Genomic DNA, 20,501 nt, shown 5'->3' on the forward strand with positions numbered 1-20,501 from the left:
CATTCCCCACTCACCCTCAAGAATGTTCTGGGATAATGCAACATTCAGGGTACTCTGTAAAAATAAACCAGTGGTCAAGAGTGTGTCAATGTTGAGGATAGTAGGAGAGGATATATTGATTAAATATTATCCTTCCTCACTCAAGCTAGTGAGCTAGTAGCAGAGCACATTCCCTTGTACATTGCAGGAAGCTGTGTAACTGGAGATGGGTGTGGTCTCACCTGGGCAGGTTAACACAAAACCACAGGGACCACACTCCATCTTCCTCTTTTGGATCAGCTCCTTGATAAAGAGAGGACAAAGGGGCTTTCTCCCATATGGAGATAGTCTCCACATGTATACTATTTACTAAGTTTTAAGTCTGCCTTCTGGGATCCTTTTGTGAACAAATGTGTAAGTAAACTCTTTTTATGCTTTTATAGAAGACTGTAGTGTCTTATTTTGAGAGGGATTAAAAGGGGAAAATACCAGGACGTTTATTAGAGGTTTTAGCGAACCTGAGCAAGCTATCCGCTGTTTGTGTGTTTATACGGGGAATGTTAACTCTGCTGATATTGTTGAACTTGTAAACACAAGTTGGAATAGGATATCTTAAACAATATATCCTCTCCTGCATCCCTAAACATTCCCACATCAATGGCTATGGCTCAGCACTGGCGTTCAGAGAGTAGGCCATGAGTAGACATCCTGAATACTATCCAACACAGAATCAACTGTACTTGAATTCAATGGGTCAAACTACACTCAACTCTGCATTGGACAGGGGCTCAGTCTATAATGCATATGCACTATAGACTGCGTGCTAACATGCCATTGGCTATTATAGCTGCAAGTAAATAGATACTACATAGGTCCGTGAAGATTTCTAAATGTACATTTAATTCAAGGTGCTCCCTGATATATATTTTCATTCCTCAATTTCTTTCTTTCTTTCTTTCTTTTTCTATTTGTAAATTTAGATGGAAGTCCACAGCATCTACAAGGTTGGAAACAAAAAACAAAAAATCTGGGGCTTTTCTGAGCAGAACAGGAATTAGTCAAACAAAGTATCTACCAATACTAATTATTACACTTTGATCTCTTTCATCCTACAAGGAGCTGTAAATGGCATACATGATATCCCTGCTTCTTTGCATCTCTCTGAGTTGAGTTAGGGTGAGAGTTAGGGACTTATCACCTGCATTGTTGAACAGAGGTTTGAACCCAAGTTTCCCCGATATGTTCAAAGCTGTGTCCTATACTCTGTCTACTAAGGCTCTAATCCTATATTCACTGTCTTAGGAGTACACCCCATGGAACTCAAGTGACTTTTCTGAGTAGACGTGTATAGGAGTGTTGTTAGCAACACTGTTAAAATGGAGGCAGCTTCTTGGACTTCAGGTCTGTGCTGGCTTCCACAAGAAGAAAATTTGCAGTTCTCTCCATTGTGGACGAAATGCCTCTAGAATGTCTAATTGACAATTACCCAGTTTATTAATACATTGCTTCACACATATCAGAAGGTGGTGCATTTAACATAACATTTAACCGGATGAGCCCATTTCTCTGAGATGCAAATGAGATGTGTGAGTGCCACCCCTGGATGCAACCCTGGGAGTATTCAAAGCTCAGACAATTGCACTCATTTGAATCAGTTAATTTTCTGATATTAATGATTACATTTGAAAAGAGCAAGACAGTGGGGGGTGGAAATGTAGAATGAAGAGGGACAAAGAGGGCTCAGTGGGATTACTAATAAAGAGAGGAATGGGCAGGGATGAAAATTATTCATGTGTACATGCTGCAAAGCATATAGTAGGGAAAATGCCCAGGATTAAAAAATCATGATCATAAATCACGCAATACAATCTAGGATCTTTTTCATAATTCTAATATAGTAAGGGATGCTTAAAAAAAACCCTTTCATTTTCCTTTGAAGAGATAGTTTGTGTGAATAGTTCCACAACACTATGATTCAAAAGGATAGCATGAATTGAGTGTTAGTATGTTCCATACACACATACTGTAGGAACTCAAGAGTTGTATTCAGTTGAGTTGCTGGCTTTAAAAATCAAATTTCTAGCTGTCAGAGTAAATTGTGAGTAAATATTTAAAAGTGTAAATGATTTTTCCAAAGCTGGAAGGCCTGAACAATTTTGGAACCTTTGTCTTTAGAACTGTGAAGGCTTTTTATGTTTAAATGTAAGATCCTATAGAAACAGGTATATTTGTGAACTAGCAACAATGTTTTGCCAAATAAACTTTCTTGGGGTTCAGAAATTTTGGCCCAAGCAAACTAAAAGTCTTCAAGGCTGCTTTTATTCATTAGTGTTAGCATAGTTTTCTGATCATTCCAAGCCTCTGAAAGTGGAAGTTCAGAGCTTTACCAGAATCACTGCCCAGGGCCCTGAACTTTCAAAGCAGAGAGTAGCTTTGGGGATATCATCTGAAGTGGCCTTCGCCAACCTGGTGCCAGCATGCTGCCTGGGGCTGATAGGAGTCACAGTCCAACAACATCTACACCAACACAATGTCTCTTTTGAAGGTGTGTTGTCCTTTCAGGTAAACAGGTCCACCTGAGTACTTACTTCAAAGTGTCTCTTGAATGTGCAAATTCTGAGCAAGAAAATATGCCCATTGCTTATTTTATCAAAGAGCTCTGCTGCTCTATTAAGCAATTTGCAATCAGTTATAAAGGACACACACACTTGCCTCCAATGAGCCACATCTGTAAGGTTTCTTTCCAGTTTCCAAACCTGGCAACTAATTAAAGATCAACTAACAGTTTGTCAGTATCAGATTTTTTTAACATCTGTGTGGGTTCAACTGCTGCTTTCAGAGCAAATTCACTTCAGTTCCAGAATCCATAAACAATAATGTCTAAGATTGAAACTCATCCCTCATACTTTGAGATACCTTTATCTCTCAGGGTGGCTACTATGGTTGTTTTACCTACACTATAGAGCCTTGCTAAATAAATTACAAGGGAGATGAAATAAGCATTTATTTTAATTAATCCCTTTGAACTAGCAGGATTCCAGGCTGCACAGATCCCTTTCTTCATCAGTCTCAAATTAAAATAAGGGTGGAAATTAACAATGTATTTCTGCCTTTTATGACAGTGGGAAATGTATTACTGTAATGCTAATATGCTACTTTAAACTAGCCCTTCTTATGAATGGGCGCAACAGTTAGTATATGTGAACTCCCCATCATTTTTTAAAATCTATTTTTTAATGTATATATATATATCACCTTATATATATTGAATTAAGTGCAATGTACAATCACATAAAAATATAATTAACAATGGAGATATTCTGTCCAAACTATAGTTTTAAAAAACCCAACTAGCATTATCTAAAAACCTTGGGTGAACAAAAGGGTCTTACCCTAGTGCCTGGACAATAAAAAAGAGCCTTTTGGATCAGGCCAGTGACCTATCTAGTCCAGCATCTTGTTCTCACAGTGACAAGCTAAATGTCTATGGGAAGCATATAAGCAGGACCTAATAGTAAAATCCCATTCACGATTCTCAGCAACTAGTATTCAGAGGCATATGTACGGCCTCCAACAGTGGAGGTATAATATAGTCCTCGGGGTTAATAAGCCACTGATAGCCTTATTCTCCATGAATTTGATCAATCCTCATTTAAAACCACCCAATTTGGTGGTCATCACTGCCTGCTGTAGGAGCAAATTCCATAATGAACTATGCATTGTGTGCAGAAGTACCTTTTTTGTCTGTTCTGCACCAGTTGAGCCTCCTTAGGGAGAGAGCTCCACAATGGGGGAACCACAGCAGATGTCTTCTGACCACTACCTGCCTCTCTTCTGATAGCAGTGTCATTAGAGAATGCCACCAGCAGATGACCTCAGTATGTGGGCATGTTGATAGAGCAGCAAGTATCCCTTGAGATACCTGGGTCCAGTTAGGTCTTTATGGGTTAGCACTAGCACCTTTATATCAGACTTGGAAATAGATCAGCAGCCAATGAGGCTCTTTTAATATGAGCAAGACTGGGTGTGTAGTCCCAGGTTGCAGTCCAGCTACTACATTTTTGTACTAATTGCATTTTCTGAACTGTCATCAAAGCTGCACAGGCAATGCTGGCAAGTCTTGAAATACTGTATGCAACTTATATGTCTAGTTAATTGTTTACGTTATAGGCAACTAATAGGGTGCAAAAATGGAAGCCTTGGGTGCTCTTTACAAGCCTTTTGTGGTGCTTTGAAAGCGCCCAATTGCCTGATGGCATTGTGATGTCAAGTTTGGCCTATGGGCTAGGATCTGGCTGACAGAGCCAAAAAGGTTTCATGCCCTTCGTCTAGGGGCTGATGCTCCTGCTTTGGCATGGATTGCTGTGCTGGACAGCTCCCCTGTTGCTTTAAGCAAACTTTGCTATAGATTGTGCCTTGCCTAATGGGTTAGCTCCCCAACCTTTCCAGTATAACGGAAAGGCTCAAGGCTGCCAATAACAGAACCCAAAGTGTTTTGAGACATGTACATTCTTTCCCACTTTGGGGATTTATTATGGCAAACACAACCGCTGTATAGATGATGCAACTGTTCAGTCTTTTTTGGAAAACAGACACTGTGACTCAAGTGATGAGCACAATTCAGATTTCAGTACACTGCACCTTAGTGATGAGATAGGAACTCAATTCACTTTGTGTATTTCAATTAACTGCATGCAGTCTAGTTTTGCCTGCATTATCCAGCATATTATAGAATCTGAAAGGCATGAAGTAAGGAAGATGCACCAGGAAACCCCCAATAATTTCATGCTCTCGGAATGACAAAAACCAAGTAGACTTATCATCATTTATGCTCATGCTTTAATTTTGTGTCTCTCTCAATAAGAAGTCTCAGAATAGATAGTTGTTGGCCTGCCTCATCACTTATCCTTTCATTTAGTGAAACATGGTGTTTATCAGGCACCCCTTGATGAAAGAAAGTGTGGGAAAGGTTTGTGGGGTGGAGAGAAAGCAACTTGGAACAAGATGATTGATCAGAGAAGCAATTGTTCTGCTTATTACATTAAGAAGGGCAAGACTGGAAGAAGTGGAATGTCAACGCCAATCCCAAATGTACAAACATCAGCTTCTTGGGACTATGCTGACATGTCTATTAGTTCAAAAGCTCCATACAACGTGAACACATTACTAAGCACTTATTGACCAGCTCACATCTATCCACCCAGTGGGTGATAAGAAATGCCTGCATCTTTTGACCCTTTATCTTGTTGCACCATGATGGCTGCATTAGCGAACTAATTTCAGTGTCAGGACTGATGTGAGATAACAAAGGAAAACATGTCACCCAAAAGCTAAGCTGGAGTTTCTCTTGGGATGTGTAGCAGGCAGGCATTAAAAACAACGAATACCACTTCTTGTACTAAGAAAAAGGAGCCTTTAGGATCAACAGCATGTCATTTCGCCTTCTGAAGCTGGGCAGTTATCTGAGGTTACATTGGGCCTTTACATTTCTGCAAAATTCTTAGCTGTAAAATAGATTATTCTGCTAATATTTATTTATTACTTTTATATCCTGACTTTCTTCTATTATATGCAGTGTGCAGGGGATTCCCGGGTAGATGGCATCTCTGGAACTTGAGGTATCCCCATACACAGAGCAGAACAACCCAACAGATCTCCACACCACTGGAAACCCTGAAAAGCTGTTGGATCTAGACATCGCTTCCACAGGATTGGAGAGCACCACAACAGCTGCATGGGTTCCTGACTGGCTCTCAGGTCACCCACTCAACATTCACAGGATCAGAGGAGACAGTCAACAGGGCAAGAGCTTCTGGGCCACCACCACATATGAAATTACTCAGGATAGGGAAGCTCATGAAAACACCTGTCCTGATCAGGAAGTTTGGAGCCTCCAGCTCCTATATCATAGACTGAGCTGCTTTACTTCCTGAACCAGAGGAACAGGCAGTGGTTTCCCATCCTGACAATAATCAAGACCCTGACCTATTTAGCTTTGGCAAGGTTGTTGCATCATGTGCCTTAAGATCCTGTTCTGGGACCATATATAAAGTAAAATACGTAACAGAGAAGTATCTGAAGCTAGGAAATATTCCCAGTAATTTACCCTCAGGAGTCATTCATCCAAGTCAAGAAAGCAACATGCAAATCTCCTAGGGAGATTTTCCAGTGTATTTCAAAATTCTGAATCTGTATTTCATTTTGGTGGTCTGTTTTTCCCAGGTCATTCCTACCCCCATTTACCCCAAGATAATAATGGGTCTGCCTTCATTTTTATTTTTATTTGAAAAAAACCATGGGCCTTGAAGTGAACTCGAATTCCCATTTGCCAGAGCTATGCCTGATGCACCCGACAATGATGATTCTTACCTTCGATTTAAGTTTTCTGGATCCTACCGGCATTCAGAATATAAAGCCTCCTATCTTGGCATCTTTGGGCCTATGTATTATTCATGGAGTCTCTTGTTCTTGAGCAAGTGAAGAAACCAAATAAATATTAATTCCAAAGTAATACAAAGCCTTCCATTTCTCCTGCAGCAGCTCTCGTTGCTCCAGGGACACAGGAGAATCCACCACGCGGAAAAAGTAGAAATAAATTACCTGAAAATAACACGTTATCAAACAATTATCAAAACAATTATTCTCCACTGTAATAGAAATGAACAGTCAAGTTACACTGGAATATTAAATGCTGTGCAAGGTGACAAGTGGGGAGTTCTGCGAAGTGCCTTTATTAAAAGATTTCCTTAAATCACTGCTCTGAATTGGTCTGCTTCCTGACAGGACAAATTCAGCAATAAATAAAGCAGAAATTGTTACTATGTTATGGTATGTGGAAGCAACTGTCACTTGAGCCCTTGACCAGTGACCTTAACTGGCACTCGTTATCATGGCTTTCAACTATTAAAGCCATATAGATTTTTTGAAAATCTTAGCTATAACTGATCATAGTTATGAGTTTGATCCAAAGTGTTATTGTAAACTTTAAAGATAGATTACAGAGTGATGGTTATGTTAGCCTGTTGCAGCAAATCCTTAAAAGATTATTAAAGTTATTATAATAGAAAGGAGCCTTTTGTGGGTCAGAGCCTGCTTTATCAGTTTTGTGAAGTGTTGTCCTTAGGCCAGGCACCCCCAAACTCGGCCCTCCAGCTGTTTTTGGACTACAACTCCCATCATCCCTGACCACTGGTCCTGTTAGCTAGGGATGATGGGAGTTGTTGTTCTAAAACATCTGGAGGGCTGAGTTTGGGGGTGCCTGCCTTAGCCTCAAATTAGTTCAGTCTGTTTGTTTTTAGCCATTAGTTATGGGAAAACATTGCCTGCCCACCCCACCCCACCCCAGCTAAAAGAGAAGAGATGGAAACTATTTCAACCTACTTTCAATCAAGGACTGTACCGTAATGCATTGTTATACATCACAGACAGTCAATTATGTTCTAATAAGTCCACTTTTGACTTAGCTAACAGCAAAAAAATGTAGCAATGCATTTCCTTAAAATAATTATTAAAAAGAATTGCCCAGTTTTTAAATATTCAGTTTAAGAAGGAAGAGGAGTAGACCAGATTAAAACTAGCACTGTGATAAGTGCAAATTGCAGCTATGGATTTTCATTGGGAAAATGGCAAGTGGGAAAAGGACACAAAGTGAAGTGGTCTCAAGTAGCTTTTTCGAAAAGTGAAACGAGTTAGGACCCAATTCATTTGTGCAACTGTTTTTTTCCTTTTTGTTTGTGGTTTCTACATTTTTATTAAATCTTCTCAATGGTGTAAAAAGAAAAGAAAAGGTAATCCCTCCCTTCTCCAGTGTCATGATCCTGATCATATTTGGTGCCCCTAATTGTACTTTTGAAAGTAGCAAGTGATATGATCATAGATCTCCTGGTGTCAGATCAAGTTGTGCTCTTAATGTTCATGGCCTTGGTGAACCCGCACTGGGAGTCAAGAAAGTTAGCAAACCTCTAAGATAGGGTATTAACTTTAGGTGCAATAAACCACTGAAAGGAAGAGGGGATTTCAAATCCAGGTCAAAGAAAAAACCCACCAGCATTCTTGAACACAAACTCATTTGTGTGTTGAACACACACACACACACATACATACAACACAAGGGGAATCATTGATGTTACACAATATTTTGTCATTATCCATGACAATTTCTGTACATCCATAGCAGTGATGGTGAACCTTTAGAGACCAAGTGCCCAAGCTGCAACCCAAAATCCACTTATTTATTGCAAAGTGCCAACATGGTAATTTAACCTGAATATTGAGGTTTTAGTTTAAAAGGGGAAGTTGGTGCATCCATGTGGAGAGAGAGTGGAACAATACAGTGGTACCTCGGTTTTCATAGAATCATTGAGTTGAAAGAGACCACAAGGGCCATCCAGTCCAACCCCCTGCCAAGCAGGAAACACCATCAAAGCATTCAAAGCTGTTTTTGAACAGCTTAGTTCTCGAACTACTTGGAACCCAAACACTTCAAACCCGGAAATGAGTGTTCGGGTTTTCGAACTGTTTTCGGAAGCAGAAAGTGCTCTGTTCTCAGTATAACTTCCGTTTTGATTGCCACACTTCCGTTTTCAGAGTGAGGGAAGGTGGGCTGAGCGGCAAGCAAGCAGGCAAGGGATGTGCCCTGGCTGGAGGGTGTGTAAGGACTCAACCTCGCAGCAGGAGGAGGAGGAAGGCGGCTGCTTGGAACTCTCGGCGGCCTACCAATGCGTCAGCACGCTTCTGAGCGTGTGCATAGCGCTGCGCCTTCCCCACCCACAGCGGAGGCTCCCCAGGGGAAAACACGCGCCCTGGAGGTTGTGGCTCCGTTTTGCACACACACACACACACACACCGATACCCTATCCGAGGTGCTTCTACTCGGACACAAGTTGAGCTGAGGACTCGACACGCTGCCCTTGCCTTCTGCCGGCTCTGTGCTGGGGCAACAGTGCACGTGCCACAGAAAGAACTCTGAGTGCCCCCTCTGGCATGTGTGCCATAGGTTCGCCACCACTGATCTATAGAACTTCCTTAATCACACTTCCAGATTATTGTTGAGAGTCCTCCCACTCTTTCATGGTTGCTACACACATTTACTTTATGAATAATTCCACACAGTGTCAGTTATACAAAGTATTTGAAAATAACCCAAGCTTGCAGATATTATCCTGGAGACAATGATGCATCCATTTCATATAGAGCTGTAAAAACCACCATCACATGCTGCTTTTGCTAGTACTTTGCACAGGAGCTACTACTTTGCAAAGAGTAGTGTCAGTTTACTAATGCTAGTGTACTGGAAGAAGCAAAGATCACCAGTGTCAAAGCAATGATTCTTCAACATCAACTTCATTGGACTGTTCATGTTGTGTGGATGTCTGATTATCATCTTCCAAAGCAACTACTCTATTCCAAACTTAAAAATGGAAAGCGTAATGCTGGTGGTCAACAAAAGAGGTTTAAAGACTCTCTCAAGGCAAATCTTAAAAAATGTAGTGTAAACACCGAAAACTAGGAATCACTGGCCTGTGAGCGCTCCAATTGGAGAACAGCCTTCACCAAAGGTGTCATGGGCTTTGAAGACACTCGAACTCAGGACGAAAGGGAGAAACGTGTTAAGAGGAAGGCATGTTGGCAAACCCTCACCATGATCAATTCCCACCCAGAAACCTATGTCCCCACTGTGGAAGGATGTGTGGATCCAGAATTGGCCTCCACAGTCACTTATGGACTCACTGTTAAAACCGTGTTCATGGAAGACTACTTTGCACAAGAGCTTGGCCTGGGAAGAGTCCCAGTGGCCAGATAGAGAGGCATGGGGGGCCCATTTGGCCATTGGGCTTGAAGTGTCCCACCTGAGTTAGATGGCGGGGGTAGCTGAAATACGGTACTCAAACCTTTGGGTTGCAGGGTAGGGTTTACCCCCTTGCTGTATTCAGGCATTTGGGTCAACTTCTGATTAAATTCCAGATAGCCATGCTAGTCTCTTACAGCAAACGCACACACAAACACAAACACACACATACACACAGAGAGAGAATTTGATTAACAGATTTATTATGGCATAAGCTTTCATTGATTTGAACCCACATTATCAGATGCATGAAGTGTTGTCCTCATATGGAAGATAATATCTATACTGACAGACGAGATTAAGAACACATGCAGGGAATAGAGGAAAAAGGTGAACAGTGAGACCAAAAGGCAATGAAATGCAAGAATTATTTATTATTAAAGAAATCTGATCATCTCATTTCATTTTCTTCCTTTCCAGTCCTGTTACACAGTTTCATCTAGCTTCAGTTCCACATAATCAGGAGTAGACTGATTAGTAGTTTCAATTCAGTCACCAAGGCTAGATGCAGCGTCTTCTGTTATCTACCTTCTTCCCATCCAGCCCCCACATTCTTGCATGTATACTGCTTATTGAGTGTGAAATTTAATGAGCTCCAGCCAAATGAAGATGATTTCAAAATGCGTTCACTCTGGTTGTGTCATCTTGCTCACCTCGATTCCAGCCTTCTGTAAAATGCTCCCTGTGACAGATGTTTACCGCTCCGCTCCAATCTCACTCCCCCAATTTACTTTGTCATTCCCACTGTAGACAGAGGTTGGCCTATCAAATAAGTTTCATTTATTTGTGCTTAGCATGCATAATGCTTATTTTCTTTTGTCTTATCACTGTTTATCCAGATTACTTGTAGCATCTTAACGTGTATTCTGGTTAATGCTATTCAAACAGAGCCTATTGGGCTGGATTCTTAAGCAATCAAGTTCACAGACAACAACTTGGAAGACATTGCTTCCAATGTATATAAGGCAACCAGGAAATTGAAGGCTTCTCTCAGTGAAGCTAGAAACCCCCAGAAAAAGCTTTATGGAAAAATACTTATACTCCAAAGGATTCTATATGACTTTTCTGCTTTGTATAATGTCTGGTCATAAATGTTTGTGGTAAACAAATATTAAGTTGTAGCTGTCAATGTGAAAATACATGTAAATGAAATGGAAGGCAACAAAGGAAGTGTATTTAATATTTTAGCTGCACCAACTATATACTTGGAAGGAATTATTCCATGTTGCCAAGTCACAACATAAGGATAAGGATATAGCTTTTTACCAAGTCAGACTATAGCCCCTTTTAGCTCCTGGTTATCTTCTTATAATGCATCTGTTGTGTTTCAGATAGGGTTATTCCTAGCACTACTGGAGATTATGAATATTGAAATAGGAATCTTCTGTATACAACACACATGCTCCACCACCCATAGCTCCTCCTTAAGGATCTGGACCACGACTAGGAACAAAGGACACTGACTCATTCCCAATGAAACCATTGGTCCATTTAGCTCAGTACAGTGGTACCTCAAGTTACAAATGCCTCAGGTTACAAACGCTTCAGATTGCAAACCCCACTGTCAGGAACCCCCCCCCAGGGCTGCTGGAGAAAGCGAAAGAGCATTATAATTACCGAGATCCTCCTAAATTATATTCCAGCGGGGAGAGTTCTCAAGGCGAAGATTCCTCCTCCTCCTCCTCCCCCCTGCATTCCTCAAGTGGTGAGACGCCAGCAGAAGCAGGAAGGAGGGGTAGAGGCGAGACGATGAAGCAGCCTTATGGCCGGGGGGAAGGCTGGGGGGAGGATCAGATTCCCACGCCCAGAAGCAGGGAAGGGAGGGGTCCACATCGGATCCCACGCTGGTTTTGCTGGGCAAGGAACAGGAAGTAGTTATTCCTGGGATCTGTCTAGTCAGGAATGGACGTGTTTCTTTTGCTCTCACTGTACATTTTTTGAGCACAATAAAGAACTTAGCTTAGAAGTTCCTGTGTCTTGGCTTCACTCATGAACAGCCACTGAACGTCGTTACAGCATCCCAGGAAACCCTGCTGGCTGTTTGTGAGAGGTTTTATTTTCTTTTCCCCTTTGCCTCTTATCTTTTGGCTGCTACCGGCAGACGATGAGCACGGACGAGCAGGGGATGGCAGAGGCGGCCCAGCAGATTGCAGCATTGCAGAAACGAGTGGGGGATTTGGAAGCCTATGCAGTGAAGGTTAACGCCCGACTGGAAGAGAGGGAGAACCAGCTGGCAGCGCTCCAGCAGAGGAATGGTGAGCTACAGACCCATGCCGATAGGCTCAGCGCGCGTCTGGAGGAACACAGGCAGCTGAGCCAGGGGGGGCAGAAGGCACCGGTTGGCCGTAAGTTGGGGGCGCTGGTGAGCAAGTTTGGTGGGGACCCCGGGAATTACTTGAATTTTAAGACTGAGATAAAGTATGCCCTGAAGCTGCAGGAGGCGGAGTTCACCAATGACGGGGAGAAAGTTGCATTTGTGATTTCTCACCTGGAGGCGGAGGCCAGGGCGTGGATCAGGCCTTTAATTGCATCAGAGGATGCTGCTCTGCAGGACCTTACACAGTTTTTTGATGCTATGGATGCGATGTTCACATCCTCGGTCGAGAAAGATGTGGCCAGGCAGGAGCTGCTAGCGCTCAAGCAGGGAGCCATGACCGTGAGAGCTTATTGGTCAAAATTCTCAATGCTCTGCCATACCTTGCATTGGGACTTATCATCCGAACAGAGCCAAGCCTTATTTGAAGCGGGGCTCAATGAGGAAGTGAAGGACGAGTTGGCACGTTGTCCTAAGCCGAAGGACATGAATGAACTGATGCGGAGCGCTCTCTCCGTGGGCGTGAGGCTGGAGGAGAGGGCGCGTTTGAAGGGATCGCACAGGGCGGAGCGTTTCTTAAGCAACCGTATTCCAGGCAGTTCCGGCCATGCGCCCAGAGTACAGCAGCCAGAGCCGATGGAGATTGGGGGGGCGCCTGTGAAGCCTTCCCAGGGGCCTGGAGCGGGGCGCAAGGCTGAAGGCAAGGCGCCTCGGACGGGTCTCAAATGCTATGTCTGCTCCCAAACGGGGCATTTTGCGAGATCATGCCCGCAGAGGAGGGGGTGGCAGGGCATGGCAGGAACCGTTCAGCCTGAGGGGGAGAAGGTGGAACCACAGGGAAACGAGGCAGCCTGGCTGGAGAAAGGAGGGGCCAGCAGCCAGGCGGAACGGAAGTGAAGGTGCCCCGGCCAGAAGCGCCCAAGCCCAGCATTGTGGTTAAGGTGACGCTAGAGCTTCCCAACGGTCACCCCGTGGAGGTGGAAGCCTTAATTGACTCAGGTGCCAGTGCAGATTTTTTCAGCAGAGACTTTGCCTTGGAGCATCAGTTGCATCTGCTTCCATTAGACTTTCCGTTGCAGGTGACGACCATCGATGGAAGGAAGTTGTTGGGAGGGGAAATTGCCCATCAAACCCCTCCAATGCGCATGAAAATAGGGAGGCATGAGGAAGTAATCGCTTTTAATGTCACCACCTTAGCAGGGCCGCCCATTGTACTGGGCATGAGCTGGCTCAACCAGCATGACCCGGTGGTGGCCTGGCACCAGAGGTCACTAACTTTCGGATCAGCACATTGCATGGGGCATTGTCTGGGTGGAAGGAGTGACTACAATGGCAAGGTGTTGGCAGCAGCGGTCCAGATGTGTGGGGGTGGAGTACTGCCTGAAATCTACGCAGAATTCGCGGAGGTGTTCAGTGAGAAGGAGGCCGATCGGCTACCACCCCACAGGCCCTACGACTGCCAGATCAACCTGGTGCCGGGAGCAAGGTTGCCCACGGGGAAGCTCTATGCCATGTCGGATCAGGAGATGGATGAGCTCAAGGAGTTCATTGACAAGAACCTGAGACGAGGGTTCATACGGGAGTCCCGGGCAGTAGGAGGAAGTCCTGTGTTCTTCGTGGACAAGAAAGACACCACCCATAAGAGACTGGTGGTGGATTATAGATTTTTGAATTCCTTGACGCAACCCCTCACATTCCCAATGCCCCGCATCGACGACTTGTTGACGAGAGTGCGCGAGGGCAAGATTTTCACTAAGTTGGACTTACGCGGAGCGTATAATCTGATACGAGTGCGAGAGGGGGACGAGTGGAAGACTACCATGTTTACCCCCCTGGGCAGCTATGAGTATTTAGTTATGCCCTTCGGTTTGCAAGCGGGAAGCCCCTGCTTCCAGGCCTTCATGCATCACGTGCTGGGTCCTCTCCTCTACAGGAACTGTGTTTGCTATTTGGACGACGTCCTGATCTACTCGAGGAACGAGGAGGAGCACGTGCGTCACGTCAGGGCGGTGTTGGAGAAGCTGCGGGAGCATAGGCTGTACGTCAAGCTCGAGAAATGCCAGTTTCACACCAGAGAAGTGGACTTCCTGGGTTATCGTTTAACCGACAAGGGGTTGGCCATGGACGGCGAGAAGGTGAAGGCGGTGCTGGAGTGGAAGAGCCCTAGGAACAAGAAGGATGTGCAGCGGTTCCTTGGGTTCAGCAATTTCTACCGCAAGTTCATTCCCAACTTTGCCAAGGTGGCGGGGCCCATAACGGACTGTTTGAGTGGCAAGAAGAAGTTCGTCTGGTCGGAGGCGGCCCAAAAGGCGTTTGAGCGTTTGAAGAGGGTGTTTGCGTCGGAGGAGCAGCTGGTGCACGTGAACACGCACGCTCCACTCAGGGTGGAGACAGATGCCTCTGACCGCGCAATTGGTGCCGTGCTTTTGCAGCAAGACAAGGCCGGTGATTGGAGACCGTGCGCTTTCTTCTCGAGAAAGTTGAACAAGTCTGAGCGCAATTACACAGTGTGGGACAAGGAGCTGCTTGCCATTTATGCGGCCTTCAAACAGTGGAGGCACTTTCTGGTAGGGGCCACGCACCAGATACAGGTCTGCACAGACCACAAGAACTTGGAGTACTGGCGCACGGCTAGGGTGCTCAACCAGCGGCAGATCAGATGGGCAGAGTTTTTTGCCGGTTTCCATTTTAAGATCCAGTACGTCCGGGGAGAGCAGAATGTCAGGGCGGATGCCCTGTCCAGGAAGCCCGAGTACTTGGCAGACGAAGGAGCCCCGGAACCGAGACATGTCTTCAGTCAGCAGCAGTGGGCCTGCGGGGGGACCTTGGACCTTAGGGGGGAAATTGCCAGATTGACCAAGGACGATGAGTTCGCCCGCAAGCAGCTGCAGGAGCTTAAGGAGGGCAGCCCAGAGGGAGACTTTGCTGAAGGGGAGGGGCTGCTTTTCCGCAAGGGGGCAGTGTACGTTCCAGATGGGGGGTTGCGGGCCAAGGTACTCAAGCAGCTGCACGACACCCCCACAGCAGGTCACTTTGGTCAGCGAAAGACGATGGACCTGGTAACCAGGGACTTTTGGTGGCCAGGGGTGAGGGAGGATGTAAAGGAGTATGTGCAGGGGTGTGAAATGTGTCAACGGGCCAAGGGGGAGAGAGTTGCACCAGCGGGGCTGTTGGAACCACTGCCCACGCCCAGGGGGCCTTGGGAGGTAGTTTCGGTGGATTTCATCACCGACTTGCCAAGGTCCCAGGGGCAGACGGCGGTGTTGGTAGTGGTGGACTTGTTCACCAAAATGTGTCACTTCATAGCTTGCCCGAGGGCAGTGTCAGCAGAAGAAACGGCCAAGCTGTTTCTCAAGCACGTGTTCCGACTGCACGGCCTGCCGTCGAGGATTGTTTCGGACCGTGGACGGCAATTCACCTCTAGGTTTTGGCGCAAGCTCATGGACTTGCTGCAGGTGGAGGTGGCTCTGTCCACGGCCAGGCATCCTCAGACCAATGGCCAGGCGGAGAGGGCCAATGGGGTGTTGCAGCAGTATCTGCGTTGTTACGTGAACCAGAGACAGAACGATTGGGTGGACAAGTTGCCACTAGCAGAGTTTGCGTACAACAACGCAGAGCATGTCACCACAGGGATGAGCCCTTTTATGGCCAACTACGGGCGGCATCCTCGAGCTTTTCCGGGCAGGGACGAGGAGGTCCTGGAGGTACCGGCGGCGCAGGAGCTGGCTGGGGAAATGGTGAGGGTGCATCAGCAGCTAGTTGAAACGCTGGAGAGGGCCAAGGAGACCTACAAGAGGGATGCGGATAGGCACAGGAGGGAAGGGGAAAGCATTCAGGTAGGAGACAAGGTGTGGCTCTCGTCACAGGGATTGCCCATCAGGAGGGGGTGTAAGAAGTTGGTGCACCGAAGGTTGGGGCCGTTTGAGGTAACCCAACAGGTTAATCCAGTCACCTTTCGCTTGAGGCTGCCGGAAAGTATGCGGATTCATCCCGTGTTTCATCGTGCCCTCTTGTCCAAGTATAGGGAAGGGAGCCGGTTTCATAGGGAGGCCAGGGAGGAGGTACCAACACCGGTGTTAGAAAAGGAGGATTCCTACAATGAGGTTACGGAGATCCTGGATTCCAGGTGGAGGGGAAGTGAACTGGAGTATCTGGTGGCATGGGAAGGGGAGCCAGAGTCCGAGAACACATGGGTACCAGCAGGCACCATCTCGGAGGAATATCTAGTGCATGAGTTCCATGCCTTGTTTCCACATAAGCCCAAGCCGGCGAGGGGCTCGTGGGAGGAGGTCTTTGCTCCCACGGATGACAGTGAGGAAGAGTTTTGGGGTTTCCGGTCTGGTGGGGAGCGGGACGACACAGAAAGGGAGTCAGAGTGGGAAGAGGAGGTCCCGGAGGGTAATGAGGTGGAGGTCGGGTTACCCATGGGTTTCCAAGACATCTTCGCCTCCACGGAAGACGAGGAGGAAGATTTTAGGGGTTTTCCGGTATCGCCCCTCAGGGGGGAGGGAGGCGAACTAACAGAGGGAAACGAGGGGGGAGTACAGCAGGTGAAGCCCAGAGCCTCGGGGGAGGAGGGGGGCTTTGAGGGGGGGGTGGATGTCAGGAACCCCCCCCCAGGGCTGCTGGAGAAAGCGAAAGAGCATTATAATTACCGAGATCCTCCTAAATTATATTCCAGCGGGGAGAGTTCTCAAGGCGAAGATTCCTCCTCCTCCTCCTCCCCCCTGCATTCCTCAAGTGGTGAGACGCCAGCAGAAGCAGGAAGGAGGGGTAGAGGCGAGACGATGAAGCAGCCTTATGGCCGGGGGGAAGGCTGGGGGGAGGATCAGATTCCCACGCCCAGAAGCAGGGAAGGGAGGGGTCCACATCGGATCCCACGCTGGTTTTGCTGGGCAAGGAACAGGAAGTAGTTATTCCTGGGATCTGTCTAGTCAGGAATGGACGTGTTTCTTTTGCTCTCACTGTACATTTTTTGAGCACAATAAAGAACTTAGCTTAGAAGTTCCTGTGTCTTGGCTTCACTCATGAACAGCCACTGAACGTCGTTACACCCACTAACCTGGAAGAGTTACCTCAAGTTGAGAACTTTGCCCCAGGATGAGAATGGAAATCATGTGCCAGCGGCGCAGCAGCAGCAAGAGGTCCCATTAGCGAAAGCACGCCTCTAGTTAAGAACAGTTTCAAGCTAAGAACGGACCTCCAGAACGAATTAAGTTCATAACTAGAGGTACCACTGTACTAGCTACACTGGCCATGTTTGTGTGTAATGCTGTCAAAAACTATGGTTTATTGCAAATGCTGGCTCCCAAGAAAGAGATTGCAGCAGTTTTGTTCTTGGCTACAGGTTGTGCTTAAGGAGGACAGAGTTCAACCACATTATTGGGTTCTGACAACACACTAAGCCAAATGTTGGCTTGGTGACTGCTGGGTTAAAGGAATCAAGTAGGAGCAAACTGTTGCAAGTCACTTCAAACATTTCTTGAGGTGGTGGGATATAAAGAGCCAAAACAAACAAATAAATATGCTGTCAGTTAACTGTCAGCATTAAATCTGACAGAATGGAAAGGTGACATTAAAGACAAGTCCAAGAGTACTGTTCACTCTGAGTAAATGATCTAAATGAATACACATAAATCAGCATGAAACAACAAACATGTTGTTGGAATGCCAACTCTTATCAGCCCCAGCCTGCATGGGCAATAGCCAGAGGTGATGGGAGTGGGAGTCCAATAATGTTTGGAGGGCTACTTGTTCCCAACCCTGCTGCAGGCCAAAGAGAGAACCTTAGGTGATATGGAGCTGCCTTGGTGCCTTGTACCTAGGGGTATTGAAACTTGTCTCCTACATGAAACAGTGGAAAGCCCCAAATATGACACATTCACAAAACTCTGCATCTGGAGCTTAAATGACATGGACAAAGAACACACCTTTTATCCCCAATTAAACAATGTTGAATCTTTTCCTTCCTGTGCCGCAATATTCAGTACAGTTAACCTAGTGTAAAATCCTCACATAAATATGCAGCAAAAGAATGGAAACTACATTTTTAAGCCACCCAACATGAAAAGTGGATTTAAAGGGTTTTAAGATTAATCTGTGATGTTGAATATTATGCCCTAAAGCACCACTGAGCCACCTCCTGAGACCCACTCCTGAGTGGCTGTGCGGAAGCATTGGGACCTGCCAAGCTCCTATAACTGGATTATCATGAGACATCCTCAGGAAGAGGAGCAAAATACCACTATCAGTCCCAGCATGAACCAGGACCAGATGACCTGGGACAGCCTAACATCTAATATGGTGTCTCAGGAGAAACACTGCTGATGTAGTACTAATGATATCTTTGCTCCTGCAAAGAAGCAAAGGAGAATGGAGGGATATCATCACATAGTTAGTTTTCATGTCTGAATTTTAAAATTATTTGATATTGTTTTAATTAATTTATGGCATGTATTGTAATTTTACTGCATCTTTCTTTTGCATTGATGTTATTTATTTCATGAAAGTTATACACCGCTTGAATGTAAAAAGCCTCAACGCGGTTTACAGAAAGATAAAACAAGGGCGGGGGATCACAACCATACTCAAAAACATGCAGAAGTTAAAATACTAAAACAGATTAAAATTACCTCAACTTTCTAAGCCTCTGGCTAGGTTAGTGGGCACATGTGGGGTAAGGCAATCTTGTAGATAAACTGGTCCCAAGTTGTTAATATGCATTACTGTTGTTCATGCTTTGAGGGCCTTTTGAGCCCAAATGGAACATATAAATAAACCACACAACACCATAGATAGGGCACCTTGAGGCAATCCCAAAAATCCTACTGAAATGCAATTCCCCTAACCAGGGAACTTGCAGAATCATGAGATCTGATGTGCTTCCGCTGGATTCATCCTACAGCTGTGGAACCCCCACAATCAACATGAACCATTATCATAAGTACAGTCAGGATCAAGGTTTCACCTTATTTCAAGGTGGGGGCCAGGCCAGCAGGGAATAACCAGACTGAGTACAGATCCTGAAGTTGAGGCTCCAGTACTTTGGCCACCTCATGAGAAGAGAAGACTCCCTAGAAAAGACCCTGATGTTGGGAAAGATGGAGGGCACAAGGAGAAGGGGACGACAGAGGATGAGATGGTTGGACAGTGTTCTCGAAGCTACTAACATGAGTCTAGCCAAACTGCGAGAGGCAGTGAAGGATAGGCGTGCCTGGCGTGCTCTGGTCCATGGGGTCACGAAGAGTCGGACACGACTGAACAACTGAACAACAACAACAACATTCTGACTGCTGATATTGCTGGAGTGCTCCCTTGCCTGGTTCAGAAGACATGAGGGAATCTGCTTCTCTGTAGTGCAATGCTACAACAATGTAGTATTAGCATGTGTGCCACATAGATCCAAGGCTCACACACACAACACTGCAACATTTGTATCACAAAAATGTGGCGGTTAACTACTTCCTTACCTGATATTCTGGCCCGGGGCGGGGGGCAGGGAACCCAGCTGGAGGCATCTCCTATCTTCTCTTCTAAACCCACTGTTTGATTATTGTCCAAATCCACAGATTCAAGAGTACAGAAGCACAGGCTGCATGCACTTGACTTTGTGCAAGATCATGGTCATAGGGGTGTGTGAGGCTGTATTCTTTAAGGATACACCAGGCTTCCATGCTGATAAATTAAGAAATTAAATAATTTTGCATATATCCAATTTACATTTTTGCAGCTTCACTTTGATTTACAATGAACCCCCTCTCTCATATACTCTAAGGCTCTTTAGGCAGAACCACAACTCAATGGTAAAGCACACCATTTACACACATAGTAGTCCTAGCTTCCAGCCCCCACATCTCCAAGTGAAAAGGATCTCGGCAGAAAATGAGAAAGACTCTCTGCCTGAGACCCTGAAGAACCACAGAGAAGACAATATAAGTCAAGACAATTAATCTGATCTCATATAAAGGAACTTCCTATGCTCCCAAGTTCCTTAAACATAACAGCTCTGGCTAAGATTTGACCATGAAGATTTCTGTGCATTCATTTGAGTATTGGCCTTGGGTCGGATTAAGAGAAAGTTGAGAATGAAAACCTGAGAATGGTAATGCTACATTGAAAAGAACATAGGAACTTATAACACAGGAAGCTGCCTTACTCTGAGTCAGCCTACACTGACTGGCAGCAGCTCTCCAAAATTTTAGATAGGTTTCTGTCCTAGCCCTACCTAGAGATTCTGGGGATTGGACCTGGGACCTTCTGCATGAAAAACAGATTCTGTTCCACTGAGCTTCAGCCATGTTATGTCTGAACATAATATCCTTATCATTTCTCTATGGATAATCTTGCATGCAGACCCAGCAG

General features: G+C 45.5%; 1 long non-coding RNA gene across 1 annotated transcript; it reads right to left on the bottom strand.

Annotated features, from left to right (window-relative positions):
• Nucleotides 1-1,315: 1,315 nt before the first annotated feature.
• On the bottom strand, nt 1,316-10,817 carry LOC117060167. The gene is made up of 3 exons (XR_004427976.1): nt 10,480-10,817; nt 6,349-6,446; nt 1,316-1,450 (listed from the first exon to the last, which is right to left on the bottom strand). It is a non-coding gene; the product is annotated as an uncharacterized LOC117060167 (long non-coding RNA).
• Nucleotides 10,818-20,501: the final 9,684 nt, after the last annotated feature.

Source organism: Lacerta agilis, chromosome 15, assembly GCF_009819535.1.
Source record: "Lacerta agilis isolate rLacAgi1 chromosome 15, rLacAgi1.pri, whole genome shotgun sequence".
Classification (NCBI taxonomy): domain Eukaryota; kingdom Metazoa; phylum Chordata; class Lepidosauria; order Squamata; family Lacertidae; genus Lacerta; species Lacerta agilis.